The 21011-nt window shown below is 32.8% G+C and overlaps 1 protein-coding gene and 1 pseudogene across 1 annotated transcript in view; both read right to left on the bottom strand.

Annotated features, from left to right (window-relative positions):
• LOC143085441 (uncharacterized) overlaps positions 1-6281 on the bottom strand; it is a 53429-nt gene extending 47148 nt beyond the window's left edge. The window contains exon 1 of the mRNA XM_076261785.1: positions 6219-6281. The gene's annotated coding sequence lies outside the window, so the exon portion shown is untranslated. The remainder of the gene's footprint in view (positions 1-6218) is intronic.
• Positions 6282-10536: 4255 nt separating this feature from the next.
• Positions 10537-20409, bottom strand: LOC143042999 (uncharacterized; annotated as a pseudogene).
• Between the last annotated feature and the right edge of the window lie 602 nt (positions 20410-21011).

Genomic DNA, 21011 nt, shown 5'->3' with positions numbered 1-21011 from the left:
TAAAAAAAAAAGTCCAAATATTTTTTGTCATCTTTTTCCCGTATCGACTTCATGCGTTTCCCTGCTTCCTATCTTCGCAGATGACAGCATGCGTATGTGTTCTGACTGACAGGGTCCTATCCAGTTCAATTTTCCTCGAATGTGACTTCACAGAATGTGCATTTTTTATGGATTTGCATTTGCAATAAGAAACACGATAAGTGCAATATGTGGAGTAGAATCTGCATTCGTTTCAAGCGTTCCTGAGATTATTTCGGTTTTATTTCAAACTGTGTTTGTGTTGCTTATTTTTGTTTTCTTTGAGGTGTTTATCGATTCAAACAAAAATGTTTTGGTTAATTTAACCAATGGTTTACTGCAGGGATCACCACTAAGCTTTAACCTCTAATTCGCTACGTAGTAAGCAGGTTTTGTTACGTTCCGCTAAGCTTTGATACGTATTTACTAGGTTTCAACTTCGTTTAAACTTTTGCTACGTTTGTTGTTGAATTTCAGTTTTGAACAAAGGATTTATACGTTTTTTTTACGTTTCTACTGCGTTTCGATATGCTTCATTACGTTTACACTCCCGTTTCGCTACGCTTTCAAAACGTAGTCAAACGTAGCTCTTGAAACGTGACAGTGTGACTGGGGCTTAATGGGGTTATATATTTTTGTTTAGGGAGTCATTTTATGCTGGATATAAATGTTTTGTTTTCATAATTTGTTTGAACCAATTAATAAATTAGAACTATAAACTAATGAAAGTTTTAATTCGTCATCTCGACAAATACATTAAGGTTTGAAAAACATTAACTACCATGTTTTAAATTAATCAAAGTGATGGAAATCAATCATGGAAATATTGGAACAGTAGATTGAATAATTTCAAATCATATTGAAAGAGAATTGCATTTACTGCAGGTCTTTCAAGAAGCCTCATTATTTTTTTTTTCAGAAGATGAAACTAAATGTGAATCAAATTGAATGATAGTGGATCATTTGAATTTGAACCACAATTCCATTTAAGGTGGTACCTAACACTTTCACTAAAATTAATTTGGCTCGTTTAAATTTGATAAAATTTTGACAAAGTACATGTATTTACTTTGACCCTTAAACAAAAATATAAAAATTTCAAAAATTTTGAACCAACTGTTTTGTCAGAAAAATTACACTGGTTACAATATAGCAGTTTGACAAACACCAATTTTGATCTTTGAGAAGCTTATAATTTCCTTTACAAAACAAGTAATTAAAACGTTTAGCTGACTTTACAGAGTTATCTCCCTGTAGTGTTAGGTACCACTTTAAATTGCATTTTAGGTATACCATTTTTCTCTTCTGTCAATTGCTTATAAATTTTTAAAACAGCTATGATAATATATCACTGAAGATTAAAAATAGTAGAGTGTATTTTAACTAAATTAAATGTATATATTTAAAATATTTTTAAAAGGGTATTGAAAATGTAAGCATTAAAAACTACTTTTTTTTTAATTGGGGATTCTTCCTTGATCGAAAAATATTTATATACACTTCATATAGTCAAATAACTTAAATTGTTAACAGAATATTTGATGGGGAATAAACTACAAAAATATAGATTTTTTCTTAATCAGAGTTTACAATCTTACCAATTATATCAAGCCAGTCACTGATAAGTGAACTAAACTAACGTATTGCTTAATTGCATATGATTATTACAGATGTATCAGGTAAATTGTATCCCTTACTTGAATATAAACATGTTTTTTTAAAAGATGATGATCAAAAGTAATAGGCAATGCATAAATCTATCATCTCTATATATCAAACATTTAATCTAATATATACAACTGTGTATTCAATTATGAGGTCCAATATATGTGCATTGAGAGTATATTGAGATGTATATTGAAGCTTTTGAATAATTACATGTATGTAAGACTGAAATTGATTAGTAATGTGGTCAATAAGATTGGCAGTTAAGCAGGCGTGGCATTGTAATTAAGGCCCCACCTTGTAAATACTGACCATGCAAGGACTGAATAGCTAGTCAAGGTCATTAAAAACTTCCATTTGTTGAAGTTGGCAAGCATACTGGTATAGTCTCATTACTCTTAATTTTCTAATAAAAAAAAAGCCTGCACATCAACAGACCTTAAAACATACAAACTTGAATGAACTACATGTAGCTGCTCAAAAATATTCCAAAATTCATCAGTGATGCTCGAATTCAAAAAAGTTAAAAAGGCCAAAAAAGTACGAAGTTGAAGAGCATTGAGGACCAAAATTCCTAAAAGGTTTGGCAAATACAGCTAAGGTAATCTATGCTTGAGGTAGAAAAGCCGTAGTATTTCGAAAAATTCAAAATTTTGTAAACAGTTAATTTATAAATATAACCATATCAATGATAATTCATGTCAGCACAAAAAGTGCTGACTACTGGGCTTGTGATACCCTCGGGGAAATAAATCTCCACCAGCAGTGGCATCGACCCAGTGGTTGTAAATAAACTCACCATAGATACCAGGATTAAATTTTGTATATACGCCAGACGTGCGTTTCGTCTACAAATGTACACAGACATGAAAATTAAAGGGAGCTATATTTCAGTGAGTATATCTTTTGTAAATTTAATAAGTAACCTGTGCTGCATGTTCTTAGGGAGGCCGGTGCCTTAGAACTGATTTAGAACTAGTTATAATATTTCTTTAAAAAATAATTATTGAATGTTTTGTTTTAGGTCATGTTGATTTTTGTAATGAAATTAACTTACTAGAAAAAGATAGCAGTACACACAAAATGCATTTGAAGAAAACTCTTCTTTTGTCAATTTTAACTATTCAGCAACCTATATTTTAGCACTTCTCCCCTTTATTTTTGTAAAAGGTATTCGCTAATTCTAAGCTTATTTGACGAATGCTGAAGTATTTGAATGGTTGTATAACGTATGTCTTCAGCCTAACTGTTTTAAGAATCTCATGTGTAATTTGTTGGGAAAAAAATAAATGATGCGTAGACAACAAACCATTTAAAAATACTATTTCGTGTGGTTCCTGCAAGCTTGCAACAAACACGCAAGAGACAGACCAATTTGAATATAACTGTTATTTGCCGGTTTGCAGCAAATATGCAGGTGAAATATTAAGTCTGCTTTTGTTGCCGGTTTGCAGCAAATATGCAGGTGAAATATTAAGTTTGCTTTTGTTGCCGATTTGCAGCAAATATGCAGGTGAAATATTACGTCAGCTTCAAATACTCATATGTCTATATATATAACAAATGTTGGCGGCAGGTCTGAAGCAAACACTCATTTGCCGGAAAAATTATTAGTATGGGTCAGTTTCTGTTATCTATAACCAGTGCCGAGTTTCAACATGTTTAATCTAATAAAAATTTGATTGTCATTTAAATTTACTTAAATAATTATAAAAGATTGTGAGGGGGGGGGGGAGATTGTTAGTGCAATAATTATTGTTTGTATATACTAACTCTACATGGATTTGTTTTCATTTTATTTCTTTTAATTCATTTGGGGAGTGGATTTTTTTAACAACATTTGTCATTTAAAATTAAATCAAATTTTAATAGTCTTTAACAAACATGACAGACTTGTTTGAAATGGTTTTAGTCAAAAGACTCGATGTTATTTTTTGCGTGGTTCACGTCTATATACTGGTCAGAACTGTGGAAGCTTCTATGTAATTGGAAATAAGAATCTCGGAATGTCTTGAAAGTTTTCAATTCTTTAGAGAAGTAGTCATGAACCACACGAAATAGTATTTTTAAATGGTTTGTTGTCTACGCATCATTTATTTTTTTTCCAACAAATTACACATGAGATTCTTAAAACAGTTAGGCTGAAGACATACGTTATACAACCATTCAAATACTTCAGCATTCGTCAAATAAGCTTAGAATTAGCGAATACCTTTTACAAAAATAAAGGGGAGAAGTGCTAAAAAATAGGTTGCTGAATAGTTAAAATTGACAAAAGAAGAGTTTTCTTCAAATGCATTTTGTGTGTACTGCTATCTTTTTCTAGTAAGTTAATTTCATTACAAAAATCAACATGACCTAAAACAAAACATTCAATAATTATTTTTTAAAGAAATATTATAACTAGTTCTAAATCAGTTCTAAGGCACCGGCCTCCCTAAGAACATGCAGCACAGGTTAATTATTAAATTTACAAAAGATATACTCACTGAAATATAGCTCCCTTTAATTTTCATGTCTGTGTACATTTGTAGTTATGTCTATGACCGGTCCATATAAAATGGATACTAGGTTCTAACGGGACTTTGTATATTTCAACAATCAAAGTTCATTTGTAGATCTGAAAGTTAAAAGTAAAGACATAAAATTGAGAAAGGAAATGGTGAATATGTCAAAGCGACAACCACCCGACCATAGAGCAAACAACAGCCGAAGGCAACCAATGGGTCTTCAATGTAGCGAGAATTCCCGCACCCGTAGGTGTCCTTCAGCTGGCCCCTAAAATATGCATAATAGTACAGTGATAATGGACGTCATACTAAACTCCGAATTATACACAAGAAACTAAAAATTAAAATCATACAAGACTAACAAAGGCCAGAGGCTCCTGACTTGGGACAGGCGCAAAATTGCGGCGGGGTTAAACATGTTTATGAGATCTCAACCCTCCCCCTATACCTCTAGCCAATGTAGAAAAGTAAAAGAATAACAATACGCACATTAAAATTCAGTTCAAGAGAAGTCCGAGTCTGATGTCAAAAGATGTAACAAAAGAAAATAAATAAAATGACAATAATACATAAATAACAACAGACTACTAGCAGTTAACTGACATGCCAGCTCCAGACCTCAATTAAACTGATTGAAAGATTATGTCTTCATCATATGAATATCAGGTACAATCCCTCCCGTTAGGGGTTTAGTATCATACTATCATAAAATATATGAGAAGAACATAACCCGTGTCATGCCAACAACTGTTTTTTTAGAAATAAATGTGTTTAGTTCCGATGCAAAGACCCTATCAGTGAATCAATGTTAAAGCCAAAATATGCAATCTTTAATGACCTGACAACAGTATCGTAACTATATCCCCTTTTAATAAGTCTATTTAAAGGTTTTGTTAGTTTCTGAGGAGAATACTGACATTTTTGTGCTTTATAAAGAATATTTCCATAAAATTTTGGATGTGAACGATGCATACAGGTAAAAAAAAAATTAGCGATTTATTGTTTTAATCAATTCTCCTTCGCCACTTTTTCATCAATATTAATTTGTTTTAAAATCTAAAATCAACATGATCAACTGTAAAATATTTTTGATATATCAATATCATAAAATTAAGTGTAAACCTATCTAGATACTGCTTCCAATCATGGGTTTTTGTTGTGTTATGAGCAAGCACATTTAAAATAAAAGAATACATATGCTGATGTAAGAAAGAAGCGTCATTGACTAAAAATATAAACTTTCTAAGGGAGATGTTGGCCCTAATTATCGGGGGAAAAAGGGGAGGGGGCTACTTCAATACATACTTGATAGGCGGTACTGTTATGGTTCTGTTAACCCACCCTTTTGGTATATTTAAGATTTTAGAAATGTATACCTTTTGATATATTGCGTAGGTCGATATTGTTTGGGTTGCACGTGGTGTGTAATTGCTTTGTAATGAAAATATACCGCTAGACGTACAGTGTACTATGCTAAACACTAATATATAATACACCATTCGATATAGCGTAGGAAATATGCGTATAAAAATTAAATTAACAAATCATATACATCTGTTTAATACAGTGGTCATAAATTTGTTTCTTATAAACTTTAATATTTAACTTATTTATACCGTTTTCTAATTCACCCTAAGTAGCCTCTATCAAAAGGGCAGGTAATCCAAAATAGTTTGTCTGTTAAAACGAAAGTAAACTATCAACATTGACAGTTACATTTGAAGCCGTTTTATTTTTAAGTGTAGACAAGCATAAAAAATCTGTATAAAGTAAACTATTAAAATTCATGTTTACTTCTCACGAAATCGTCTGAAGGGTTGTCAAAAGTCAAACTAATCATTTATTTAGCCTGTAGTCAGTGTAGACTGTGTAAAACAAATACAAACAGAGAAATACTTTATAAATCGGATATTTGTGCATGAAATATTTTGAATTGTTATAAATTTCTTTACAAAAAATGTACATATGTGCATATAATGTAGAAAACATGAACAGAATCCTGTATATTAGGTAGAAGCTTCTTACCTTAGTCGGTTTATATCATCATTGGATACCAGTCAATAAATTTATGCATATAAATCGGGGTTCTTTTCGGGGAGAAATTATAGAATAACTCATTTGTACAGGTAAACTGCCTCCAGTAAAACTATTTATTTACAAGTCATTTTCCATATTTTAATCTATATACTACCAGTCAGCAGATGAAAGATGGGATACATATCTTTACAACTTGACTCAGCCAACGGTTTGGTTTTGGAATGGAAGTTATATAGTTCCATCGGCACAGCCAATAGCTTGTTTCAGTAAAAAATTCCTATAAACCTGAATGTGTTATATTAAGGTATATAGGGGGAAATATTCTGAGACAAGTGCATGTGTGCATCGGATATACTTTAGTTTCTTTGTTTATCCTGGTTCCCGGTACTACATGTACGTGCCAGGTATTACTACTGTAGCTATTAGCCATACTCTCTCACTTTACCACTTCTAATCAACAGAATGTATTGTTTCTTTAGCCGTCTTTAAAGTATACCAAACAACTATAAAGGTGTTTTCATATCTTTTACAATCTAGATTTCGTAATTCATTAGTTGACCATTTATTGAATTTTTCAACATGTCAAGGTAAAGAATCTCAAATTTAATAAAAAAATATTAAGCAAATATCTTCTTTTGTTGGTTTAAAGTTTCTTTGAACTATGAAGATGCTGAACAAGTGTAATATACAGATATAAACAATATCAAATATTCAAATTATTTTTTCAGAAGGGTGACAAAGCCACAAATTTGCAATTTCTTTTTTGAAAAATGCACCCAAAAAAAAATACCCACAACACCTCGGTTTTGTACATTTCATGAGCAACACAACATAGTCAAATACGAACTTTTAACACCATCATTCAAAGTATCATACTTTACATAAATTTTCAACAAAAAACTGACCCTAAAAAGACTAATTTTGCAGAGCTATCTCTCCTTCCAATGTGAATTTCCATAGATATTAAAAATGCTGATTTTGAGTTTTCCTCAAGTTAGGTTTTATGGGACTTTTCTTTTCTGTGTGTATATATATGACTTAATGTTATAGATTAGAACTAAAACATTTTCTGTTGCAAACTTAGTTTGACTGGACTATCTTATCCAGCTAATTTTTTTTAACATTATAAAGTTTCTATTTGTCTATAGTTTTCAATATAATACACGAAAAATACAGCAAAATATTTAAAATTACTAAATATAAGCCGAATGAAGATTTCTGCAATTATGTCTTATTTGTGGATCCTGTCTTGTTGATCATAATGCTATTTTAAGTTTCTAACTACATGTATTTATAACATTTTTCAAGATAATAGAAAAAATAGGAAACAATTGTTATTTAAGTTCCACAACTTAAAAGGAAACGCCACCAATTTGGTCAAGTTTACTTATTTGTAAGTCTAGCTTGCTGATAATTTTTTGCATTTAAAGCTTCTATCTATCCAAAACAGTTTTTAAGATAAAAGGCAAACAGTAACGCACAAAAATGTAAAATCGTCTTTTAGAACTATTACCCTATTTACTATCATATAGAATGCATTTTTTTTTACCAAAACTAGACGACGAAACGGTTAAATAGTAACATAAGAGGTATCAAATTTTCCATCAAGCCACTTGTTATTGTTTCGGATGTCGGAGCCCCGCTTGACAGTCTCACGATTGACCAGAACACTATTCAACCCTACAGTTCCGTTCCCACACTTTGAGTTTATGGATTATAGTTTAAAATAATCATGTTAAAAAAAACTTTGTTCACATTTTATTTTTTTGAAATTTCGAGACGCAGTTGTTCACTTTATGTCAAATTTGTATATAACTTGCATTTGGCAAAGTGAAAGATTGAAGCAAAGACAACAACACTTTGCTTTTTTACTTTACACAACTAAAAAAATTCTCGAATTAAAATAAAGTGTGTGATACAATAGCAAGAAAGAAAACTATGCTCTAGATACCAAATGAAGTTGATATCTTTGCTGCAACTACATTGTATATGACAAAACGGATTTCAGTCATGAGTAAACCCAATGCCGTTTACACCACGGTATGTGAGCTATTTTTTGACACGGGTTGGCGATTATGAAGCAGATAAAGCGATCATGTCATTGCGTTCAAGTATCAAAAAATACTTTTTTTCTGATTGTATGTAAAAGTACCAAATTATGGATGAGACATATATTTATATACAGAAAAGCAATAAATTCAAATTCCAGCGTCGATGCTTTTCTATGCATAAGCATAGACCCTTACTTAAACCGATGGTTGTTACGTCCACGGATGGATACATATTAGGTATATTTGGGCCGTACTTGGGCCGTGATTGCAAAAACAATGATGCTAGCATTGTGCAGCATATGATGCGTTCAAATGATGAAAATATGATGAAATGGTTTAAGAAAGATGATATTCTGATTCTAGATAGAGGATTTAGAGATGCATTATAGTTTTTACATGCTTGTGGGTTTCAAACCGAATCGCCTGCGTTCCTTGCTTAATCTGCTAGGCAGTTTTCGACTGAAGATGGTAACTTGTCAGGACTTGTTACTAAAATTAGATGGACGGTTGAATCAGTCAACGCGCGCATTAACACATGGAAGTATTTCGATAAAGTTGTCCCAAATATTGATATCTTAAACATAAAAGAGTACTTGTAGGCGCTATATGCAATAAATTCAAGTCACCTTTAATCACATCCTTTGAAGAACACTGTTACATAGTCAGAAGTATGTTAGAAAAGTCTAAACAACCAAACCTATTACAAGAAAGAGTTCTGAAAGACAAGGCATTGGGTAAACGATCACGAGAGTGGGTTCCGTTACACGATTGTCAACATTATGACAACTACCCCCAAACTGACAGTAGAGTATTTACGATCTCTTACATTTGGCGTTTACCAATTATACCAGGCTCCTTACTATTCCGACCATCTTCTTGACAATGACGGTGATATCGATATCTTTTTACATGCTGTCTCGTCGTCTATCGTTCAAGCCAAAATACAATTTAGACACACTAGCTGTAAACAATACTGTCTATGGCTTGAATTCAATTAAGATAATGATACTCATCCAGTTAACGGTTGGTTTTGTGAGTGTAAGGCGGGTGTCCGAACTGTGGGCTGTTGTGCCCATATAGCTACGATATTGTGGTACATGGGACATGCCAGACATGCACGCTAACTAAGGCAGCATATTTTTTTTTTATCTCCGTTATTTCATAAATCATATTACAATGCTCCTCAGGGGCGTAAACAAACAAAATCAATATAGGATTTGATAAACCAAATAAAAGCGTTAGTCTTGGCCTTGTTAATTGTAGGAATACCTGTTTTCTGTTATGAAAATAGATGATGTGACGTATTTTCATGTATGGGGAAATAAAATATTTTTAGAAGCATGATTATTAAATCTTCAGGCGACTGACTCTGTCCTCAAAGTAAGAGGTTCCCTTCCGTTACTTTAAAATCTTATCTGATTCAGGACCACTTCATCAGTTACACTCCCCTATCACCAGTGATGCTTTGTTTTTAGCTGACATTCTGAAACTAGAGGTTCTCAAGAGCCTGTATCGCTCACCTGACTCTACCTGGGTTTTTGAAATCATATAAAAAAAAGATAAAATTTGGCTACAAATTAACAACACTTGGCCAGCACCTCATCAGAAAAGGAACATTTATGCCATGTTTGGTTTCATTTAATTCAGTGGTTCTCTAAAAGATGAAATTTGTATGTATTTTCCATGGGGTCCTATGTTAAACTAAGCCCCCTGCTGGCGGCCATCTTGGATAATGGATCGGCTACAAAGTAACAACACTTGGTCTGCACCTCATAATGAACATTCTTGCCATGTTTGGTTTCATTCCATTCAGTGGTTCTTTAAAAGATGAAAGAGCCAGGGCCAATTTCCCTTGGGATTGTTTCATTTGATTAATAAGGTAAATCATGTTTTAAATAGCCCGATAGATACTAATTATAGTACATGAAAATACGTAACTTCATCTATTTTCATACCTGTAACAGATATTCCTACAATTAACTTAACAAGGCCAAGACTCGATTTTATTTGGTTTATCAAATCCTATATTGATTTTGTTTGTTTACGCCCCTGAGGAGCATTATAATATGATTTATGAAATAACGGAGATAAAAAAAAATATGTTGCCTCAGTTAGCGTGTTAATGTTGTAATGTGATTTGTAGCTTACATGAACTTTTAGGTTTGTTAAACTTAAAACTAACAAAACAATAAAAAGCCATAGTTAAATATTAATAAAAAACACATTTAATGATCTTATTATATGATATAAATCAGCTAATCTGATTCAAGATCGTTCTCTGTTTCAATGTCCACACTGGCATCTTTAAATGCACTGGAATATCTGTGTGTCTTTGTTTTATAATCTGTATGTCTGGCATGTCCCATGTACCACAATATCGTAGCTACATGGGCACAACAGCCCACAGTTCGGACATCCGCCTTACACTCACAAAACCAACCGTTAACTGTATGAGTATCATTAACTTAATTGAATTCAAGCCATAGACAGTATTGTTTACAGCTAGTGTGTCTAAATTGTATTTTATCTTGAACGATAGACGACGAGACAGTATGTAAAAAGATATCGATATCACCGTCATTGTCAAGATGATGGTCGGCATAGTTAGGAGCCTGGTATAATTGGTAAACGCCAAATGTAAGAGATCGTAAAATCTGCTGTCAGTTTGGGGAAGTTGTCATAATGTTGACAATCGTGTAACGGAACCCACTCTCGTGATCGTTTACCCAATGCCTTGTCTTTCAGAACTCTTTCTTGTAATAGGTTTGGTTGTTTAGACATTTCTAACATACTTCTAGCTATGTCAAAGTGTTCTTCAACGGATGTGATTAAAGATGACTTGAATTTATTGCATATAGCGCCTACAAGTATTCTTAAAGGTTCAAGATATCAATATTTGGGACAACTTTATCGAAATACTTTCATGTGTGAATGCGCGCGTTGACTGATTCAACCATCCATCTAATTTTAGTAACAAGTCTTGACAAGTTAGCATCTTCAGTCGAAAACTGCCTAGCTGATTAATCAAGAAACCAAGCGATTCGGTTTGAAACCGAAAGGCATGTAAAAATTCTAATGCATCTCTAAATCCTCTATCTAGAATCAGAATATCATCTTTCTTAAACCATTTCATCATATTTTCATCATTTGAACCCATCATATGCTGCACAATGCTAGCATCATTGTTTTTGCAATCAGCTAAGTACGGCCCAAATATACTTTATATGTATCCATCCGTGGACGTAACAACCATCGGTTTAAGTAAAGGTCTATGCTTATGCATAGAAAAGCATCGACGCTGGAATTTGAATTTATTGCTTTTCTGTATATAAATATATGTCCCATCCATAATTGTGATGACATAGTCTGATAAGAAGTTACTAAAAAGTTGAGTAGCGAAATTAGTAGTATGGTTTTCGATGATTTCGTCTCTGCTGATGTGATGAAAGCCAATATATGAAGGTACGAAATCTTCTGTGCGTGATTTCCAACATTCTCCGGCCCACGAAAAGTGAATAATGATAACTAGTAAAATAATTAAAGTCTCTCTGTTAAAATAATAAAATGAAATTAACTTTAAAGTCCATCATTAAAACTTTTACCACAGTTTGTTATAGTACGGTGTCACATTTATTTCACGTTCTTTTTTCTTGTAAGTTTCTCCCTGTAATCAAATTCCTGATATAAGTAAAGCTGTTTGAACTGAGATTTTGATTTTCCCATTCCTTGTAAATCACCGTAAAAGCATTTGTTTTTGTTAGTGTCTCTTGTCCACATTAAAGCTGATTTGCCTGTTTCATTTTCTTTCAACGGACCAGTGGTTCTTTGTCTTGTCCTTGAAGTGTCCACAATTGTAGAAATATGTTCAATGTTAATAGTATTCCTCTCTGTTTTATCCTCGGTAGTGTGCGTCTCTTTTGTTTCTCCTAAATTTGTAGTACGAAAATGTGTTTTGTTGGTTGAGCTGGTTCTTTTGAGTGGTCCTGAGAGTAGGTATCCTAGTTTGGACTTTACTGCTGTTGGTCCCTCGCCCCTAATGATATCATCCTCGACAATATCCCAGTATTGGTCAGCTCCAACAAGCAGTCCAATTTCAAATGATGTATCCTCAGTTACTGTGTGTGCTAATCTTATGTTTTGTAAATACGGCAACTGTTTTGCAGTTTCAATGTTAGTCTTAAATGGTGCGGCGATTTTAGGTACAATCAAAACATCGACTGGTATTTCTTGGTCATAGCTAGTTTATTTTTCCACTTTTGATGTGTTTAGCTGTTCAATAGAGTTGTTCTCATTATCGTCTCCAAATCTAGATAGCTTAATTGCTTCACTACCTGTGGTTTTTAACTCCAATTTCTCTGCTAAATGTTTCGTAATAAATGACCTTGTGGCACCTTCGTCAAAAAGGATCTTTGCATCAATGGTTTGTTTTTTGTAGCTTAGTGGTGCTACTGCGGTCTTTAATAAAACATTTGGGCGATCACATTTTAAAGATGAATATAAAACAGAAGTCTCAGATTCCTCCGCGTTGTGTTTTTGTACTGTATTTATACTACTTGTACTTGTAGTTTCATTATCATGGTCGTTGTTGCATAGGCTTGTGTGGTGACGTCTATCTCATTTCTTGCAGTTTGATTTAGATTTGAAATCTACTACGCGGTGTCGCCCTAAGCAATTAAAGCACAATCTATCTTCTTTTACAATTTTCATACGGTCGTTGTGGCCTGTAAATTTGGTACATTCAGACGAAAAGTGGTATTCCTTGCAATATTCGCAGCTGCCTTGATAAGATTTCTGTGGTGAATTAGTCTTTGGCCAGTTTTCGCGAGATTTTGTGCTTGTGTAGAAGGTAGCTGTAGCACTAGGACTTTCAAATGTTTCTGTACTACTACCTGACTCTAAAATTACCAGTTCCTTAAAAATAGATCTCATAAGATCACCAAGATACCAATCTGTTGAACCGTGTTCGTGAGTCAGGATTTTGCGTATTTCACTGGGCATTTTGTTGAGTATGACTGGTACTAATAACGAGCCGTACGAGTCTTGAGCTTGTCCGAGAGATTCTAGGCCTCGTATGTATGTTTCTGTCCTGTCGTAGTAGCTTCTAAGGTGTGTAAGCGTATTCTTTGGCGCGGGTATGTCTAGTAGTGCTTGCATGTACGATTGAATGATCTTATGTTTTTGTCTGAATCTTTCATGTATGAGTTCGATAGCTTTGTTGTAGTTTGTGTGCGTAAGAGCAAATCCGGCAATGGTATATGACGCTTCTCCTACTAGTAAAGATTTTAGGTAGTTAAACTTTTGAACTTCGGTAAGAGTGTTGTTGTTGTGAATTGCGGAATCAAAAGAATCCCAAAAGGATTGCCATTCAAGTACGTTTCCATCAAATGTAGGTAAATTCAATTTCGGTAGTTTATGAAAGTTGCTGCTATTGACGCTTGAATCTGAACGTAAAGACGTGAAATTGAGGCCAGTATTTTGTGAGTCATCTCTCATGTTATATACGGGGCCAACATTTTGAATGGGTTGCAGTGCCTCATTCTGCGGCGAAAAACTTCTAGCGGCTGCATTTAAACTAGATGTATGAACGTGAATAAATTTACGAATTTTACGTATTTTCGTCTCTAAATTAAATTTATACTCATCTGTGTCAAGTATTTCTTGCTCTATATCCTCCTCTTGTACACTATCTAAAATGTTCTTATCCAAATCCTTCAGAATATCATGCTTTTCCTTTAATGTATCCAGAACTGTTTCCAGCTCGTCCTCTTCCGGTTTTTCTTCTGTTTCACTTCTCTCCTCAAATCTTCTTAAAATCCTAGAAACTGCGCTTCTGTGTCCCGCTCGTATAGATTTCAGATATGAAGTCATCTTCTTCTGGTCACGGTACCAATATCGTAAAGTTGTTTTACTAAAACTGCATGTAATAACAAAGACGTCTAAACTGTATGAATTTGTATTGATGACTGAAGTACAAGATAACGTCATAAGTACACAACGTTGGATATACAATAATGCCGCGTTACGTTAACGTTCTCTTCTGTGCGTGATTTCCAACAATATTATATATGAAAACACATGAAACATTAATACAGTGTTTGAATGTGGTCGCTCCTAAGAGTTTTTTTTTAACACGGATTATGTTTTCCGGGTTACAAAAAAGTATAACCGTACATGATCATGTATATCAACTCAAATTTTAGGCGCAGTGAGATTCATATATTTGGCTTATTTTGTTTTGTGGTGTCTTTCGTTTATTATGTTGTCTGGTTTCCAGTTGTGTTTTTTTTTATATATATGTATATGATTTTATAGATATTGACCAAGCAAATCGGTATATGTCATTTAATCTGCACGGCTTGGTTGACTTTTCTTGACCCGAACGCCATAGGAGGTATATTTGTTTGGTGCCCTTCTTAACTTGCTGTTCGGTATTAAAGGCCATATTTTGACCTATAATTGTTGACCAAATACATTGCAACTTGGAAGGAGAGTTGTCCCATTTCTTATTTATATTTACTTCAGTCATTATAGCCTTTTGTTTTTATCAGAATAACTGTTTACTTACTATTACACAAGCCCAACAAAAAGTGCGGGCTTATGAACCCGCCTTAAAAAACGACAATTGAAAAAAACTCACCTGTGAGAAAGTCTGGTTTTTAACTTAACCAACAGTATTGCTATTGCTATTCTCGTAGATCTGTTTGCCGACTTTAATTTTGTCAATTCAAAAACACTTGAAACCAAAAACAATGAAACACATTAAACTACGCAAGGAAAACTGTTACCTACTTTGTTCCTTTTATGCTATTTTTTACTGTTTGTTTATTATCAAACCAGTAACGTATATCTCGTTCTTGATGACTGCTGTACCCTTATTTTGACAAATTTACCTATTATGTCTGTTTTATTTATGAATCGTTGTCAATATAATGGAATTAGATGCGACTGTCATACAAGTGAGAGGTTAAACGCTATAAATTAGGTTCAATCCACCATTTTCTACATCAGAAATGCCTGTACCAAGTCAGGAATATGACATTTGTTGTCCATTCGTTTGATGTGTTTTATATTTTGAATTTGCCATTTGATTAGGGACTTTCCGTTTTGAACTTTCCTCGGATTTCAATTTTTTTTTGGTGATTATATTTTTTGTTAATCGTATTATAACCGTTAAAGTAGATTTATTTTATTGTAGAGATTCAAAGATGAAGTGACAAAGGACGAGCTTGGTATGGATACCCAGCAATTGTCACCTACAGTCATCAAGTTTATCCACAAAGCAGCTGCGTTATTGTGGTACATGTGTATACTTATTCCACCGATGTACATTGCCTGGCCTGGATATGGCCTGAATATAACGAAACATTTGAGACAACAAAATACATATTTTATAAACAGAAATATAATGGACGGAAAGTGAAGGTTCTGTTTGGCCAGCTCTTTACCTACAAGAGAAGGTACAGCTTATAACAAAAGGTTTTGCAAAGGGAAACTAAAATGTATTAAAGATCACTGTGAATTTATCGTGTTGATTTTGGCGAAATTGCTATGGGTTCTTTTTATCTTGGGTGACAATAATTTCCATTTTGAATTCCATATTAGGTTGGAATTTCGTGTCTACAAAGTTATTCCGTCAGATTAAGTCTTTTTTCCTAATAGATTTTTCGACGATGTTCTATAGTATGTGGTATATTTTTCTGCAATTATTTCGCCTTTTTTTTATATATAAATCTATAAACATGCTTGACTTTGTACATCTACGGTCTGTTTGAAATTTGACTTTTAACAGGATATGGGTTATTCCCAATATTAGTAAGGGAGCTACCATTTGATTTTTATGGGGGGGGGGGGCTAGGATGAAATTTGAAAAAAATAGGCTGGACAGGAGTTTTGAGTAAAAAATATAGGCTGGACAGGAGTTTTGAGTAAAAAAAAAAGGCAGGATGAGAAACTTGATAAAAAAAAGGCAGGATGACAATTTGTGTAAAAAAAGTCAGGATAAACTAGTAAAAAAAAAGGCAGGACCGAATAGAGTAAAAAATAAAAAGGCAGGACAGAGATAACAACTAAAAAAAAAAGCAGGACAAAATTTTTCATCCTAGCCCACCCATAAAAATCAAATGTTAGCTCCCTAATTGATAAATTATATATTGAATTAAAAAAGAAAAGTCAATGTTCAATTAACACTATAGGTAATACATGTGCATGAAGTTGAAGACTTATCATGTTTTTTGTTGAATGAGGCAAATATTCTAGTTAAAAATACGTTTTATAATGTTGGGATTGTGTGTTTTGAGTTGTTACGATTTTATTTTGTTTAATTAAAATTAATGATAAAATATTCTACCAAATGTTAAATTTGTTGCATATTTTCATGTGTTTTGTTGCTAGTTAGATAACTTTAATTAACAGATAATTGTCATCTACAAAATAACTAGCATCGAACATAATCGAGAAGAAGACACACACATATAATATATAATTCTTTATTCCGTAAGCAAATATACAGCTCATAGGATTAAACACAAATTATACAGTTCACACATACATATACAGCTTTTATATGTAGCAGAGTTTGGCATACAATTTACATTGTTAATAAAGGTACATAAACTATACACAATAATGAATTAGACATAGTCGTCTCTTCTCATATATGAGTTACGTACGCCACGATGATATGAGACGACTATATCTAATTTTCAAAGAAGTAATGAATAACATTTTTTGTAATATATCAAAAGGAGCAATTTGTTTCGATAAAACAGGAGTAGTTATATAACTGCAAATTTGCAAAATGCACAGATGTGTTATACGGACATCATCGAAAGACCCACAGTATCCCGCTAAAATCATCTCCGCGGCTCCTCGAGGAAAACTTCTCCCTCGCTTGGCAGGTTTGGAATGAAATCATGATTGCGTCTATTGTACATGTTCTGTAACCGATTTGATATCTTATGAATGCTTTTGTTTGGCAATCTTTTTCATTGGTTTATATGGTATTTTTCGGGATTAATTGTTGAAATCTGAACCTTTTCTAAAAAAACATAATGTGAAAATATACATTTGTACAAAAAATAACCAACCAGTAAATTAAATACATATCGAACGGTGCAACGCAAGAAAACAAGCACAATGGCAAAACAATTCTTAAGATTTGTGCACCGATACCGATATAAAAGACAAAAGAAATGAACAAAATGAAATGAAACCGTGTTGACAGATAATTTTCTTTTTTCATCGAACTGTGACACTGGACTTACCACTGTTTGGTATTGGAACAAAAAGTAAGGCGTGGATAAGGAAAAGCAGAATCGGTACTTTAAAACTTTCGATACAATGATTGAATCTAAATGATAATTAAACATTTCGAGTGTAGCTGTATTATTAAAATAATATTTAGAAAAAAAATCGAAGTAAATACTCTAAGAAATTCTATGTTTGACATGTTGAGTAATCAATCAATAGTTATCAAAGGTACCAGGATTATAATTTAAAACGCCAGACACGCGTTTCGTCTACATAAGACTCATCAGTGACGCTCAGATCAAAATAGTTATAAAGCCAAACAAGTACAAAGTTGAAGAGCATTGAGGACCCAAAATCCAAAAAAAAGTTGTGCCAAATACAGCTAAGGTAATCTTTTCCTTGGATATGAAAATCCTTAGTTTTTCTTAAAATTCATAGTTTTGTAAACAGGAAATTTATAAAAGGACCATATAATTGGTAGTCATGTTAACACCGAAGTGCTGACTACTGGACCGGTGATACCCTCGGGGACGAAACGTTCACCAGCAGTGGCATCGATCCAGTGGTGTAAATAGTTACCAGGTACCAGGATTATAAATCATATCGTTGTCCATGTTTGACATGCCAAAGAGACAATTCTACACAATAGCCCACATGACGTAATAGTTAACATTCCTCAATTGTTGTATGCGCACTAGGTAAAAGGTTCCCTGTTTAATTTCGGAAGCCAATACCTATGAAACATTGTGGTATCTATTTATATAATTAGCATCTTTCAGTTCTGTCGTTGTTAAACATGAGCCTCTACGATCGGTAAAAGGTAAGAACGTACTAGAATTTTAGAACTTATCTATAGGTTACTACGTTTTTTTTAGTGGAATCTCACTTTCTCCACTATCTGCACTGAATTTAGATAGTGGAAAAAGTGAACTAATGCGTTATATAAGTTTGCAAAATTCTTATACGTTAATTTCTTACCTGTAACAGAATGTAGAGGCTCGTGTTTGACAACGACAGTTTTGTTCTTTCGACTAGTTTACTTCTATGTCATTTGGTCTATATATATAGTTTAGAATTTTGCTGATTATTATAATGAAAGTACTTCAGTTAACTGTGTATGTTGAATTTTTGGCAGTGCTAGATTGTGGTGAAAATCATAAAAAAGCTATCATTATCCCTAATAAAATATTGAATCCTGGACCAGAAATATACCGTGCCACCTAAATAACTATTTTTACTGCCGAGACTAATTGCCGAAATATAATTTAATTGAGAAAATGCAGACTATAATAATAATATCACTTGTTCTTGTTACCTGCAACAGGGATAGTATATGTTGCTACTAAATTACAGGAATATTTGCTCACACAGATCAAAATGAGTCTTGGTGAAAGCTATATAAAATGACATAGCAGAAGGGAGCTGTTCAGTGTGCGTTATAGACGTTCAAAATATCTGAGACATATGGGTTATATATCTCTGTATATATTGTAGTACCATCTGAAATTTGTTGTCCTCAAAATGCCACATAAGAATATAAGTACTTGGTGTGCAGGAAATGCTACAAAAAAAAAATTCTATATATGTATGAATCAGCTTTCAAATTATCAATTCTATGTTAAATAAATATTTTTGTAATGATTAAGATGTGTTCAAATATGCATTAAAGCGCATACGGGATATTGACATGAAGACAGTTCAACGTTTTCCGATGCTACACACAAAAGAGACATAATTTGCAGATATGATTTTTTATTATTACCGGCAAATTCTGTATGAATAAACTCATCATAGATACCAGGACTAAATTTTGTATATACGCCAGACGCGCGTTTCGTCTACAAAAGAATCATCCGTGACGCTCGAATCCAAAAAAGTTAAAAAGGCCAAATAAAGTACGAAGTTGAAGAGCATTGAGGACCAAAATTCCTAAAAGTTTTGACAAATCCAGCTAAGGTAATCTATGCCTGAGGTAGAAAAGCCTTAGCATTTCAAAAATTCTAAATTTTGTAAACAGTTAATTTATAAATATAACCATATCAATGATAATTCATGTCAGCACAAAAAGTGCTGACTACTGGGCTGGTGATACTGAAATTGGTCCTTGTCCGGAAATAAATTTCTGCAATTTGTCTCGGAAGTAGCGATAAATATTTCTTTTTTTTTTTGTTTCTTTTTGCATGTAATAGTTGCCAGTTTTTACATTTAACTTGTTTATGCAAACAGGAACAAAAATAAGATTTCAAAAATCAATATTTTGTCGTAAAGTTTTATTAGGCAAGACAAGACAAGACAAGACATGACAAGACAATATTTTATTTAAGTCTCACCTCTTTATTATATAAAACATACAAATAATAAAACAACATCATAAAACATACAAGAGCCACTCTAAAAAGAGTTATGATAGACTATCTAAAATGTATACCTTATTTACACTAAAATTATCTATATAAAATACATTTTCTTTTCAATAAAATGTCATTGTAGATTTTGGCAGTATAAAAGTACATATTTTCATCTGTGAATACAAATATAAATTTATCTTCATCAGACAATTGCATAAAATTAACATTAAATAGAGATGCTTGATAAAACAGATAACAACGCAAATCTTCATACACAGGACAATTCATTAATACATGTTTTTCATCTTCAATTAAAAGATTTTCATTACAAATACTGTTATAACAAATTCTATTTTCAACTAAAAGACCTTAATACCTTCCAGTCTCAATTTTCAAAGGAGCAGTACCACTTCTAAATTTGGCATAGGCACTCCTATATTTACCAGGTATAATCTTTAATAAATAATTCTCTTCACCAAATTCATTTTTTAACAGTCTGTAAGTAGGTAGTGTATTACGCTCGTTTGACATTAAATCAATATACCATTGCTCTTTAAATCTATTGAAACAGATATTTTCAATATGTTTTATAACATGTTTATCAATAATCAAATTAGTATTACAAAAATGTTCCATATCAACTTCTTTAAACTTTGTGTGTACTCTGAAATTCCAATTTTTCAGTCTATTATTGCATATATTATTTGCCCATATAAAAACATTTTTGTTTATTCTATTATTACATATTATCGTAAATCTACTATAAGTTCTAAAGAAAACATGTCCATTGTTTTACAACACATGGCATCCAACCCATATCACCATATAGGGCTAAATTAGGTGTGTACTTTCCAACACCCATAAAAAACGCATTGCCCTACTTTTTACAGCATTTATACAAGAGTATTCTTTACTTCCCCATATTGCAGCACCATATTCAATTACAGACATAACAAGAGTGTCAAAAAGCTTAGTAAAAGTAGAATATTAAAAACCACCATTAGCTTTGCATTTAGCAATAAGTAAACCTAATGATCTGCTGGCTGATTTTGCTACAATTTTCGCCATCTCGTTATAATCCAAAAACGCATTCAATGACAAACCAAGATACATATATTTTGATACAATATATC

The sequence above is a fragment of the Mytilus galloprovincialis genome, chromosome 8 (assembly GCF_965363235.1).
Source record: "Mytilus galloprovincialis chromosome 8, xbMytGall1.hap1.1, whole genome shotgun sequence".
NCBI lineage: Eukaryota > Metazoa > Mollusca > Bivalvia > Mytilida > Mytilidae > Mytilus > Mytilus galloprovincialis.
Note: the sequence above shows the minus strand (reverse complement) of the source record. Positions and strands in the feature narration are given on the sequence as shown.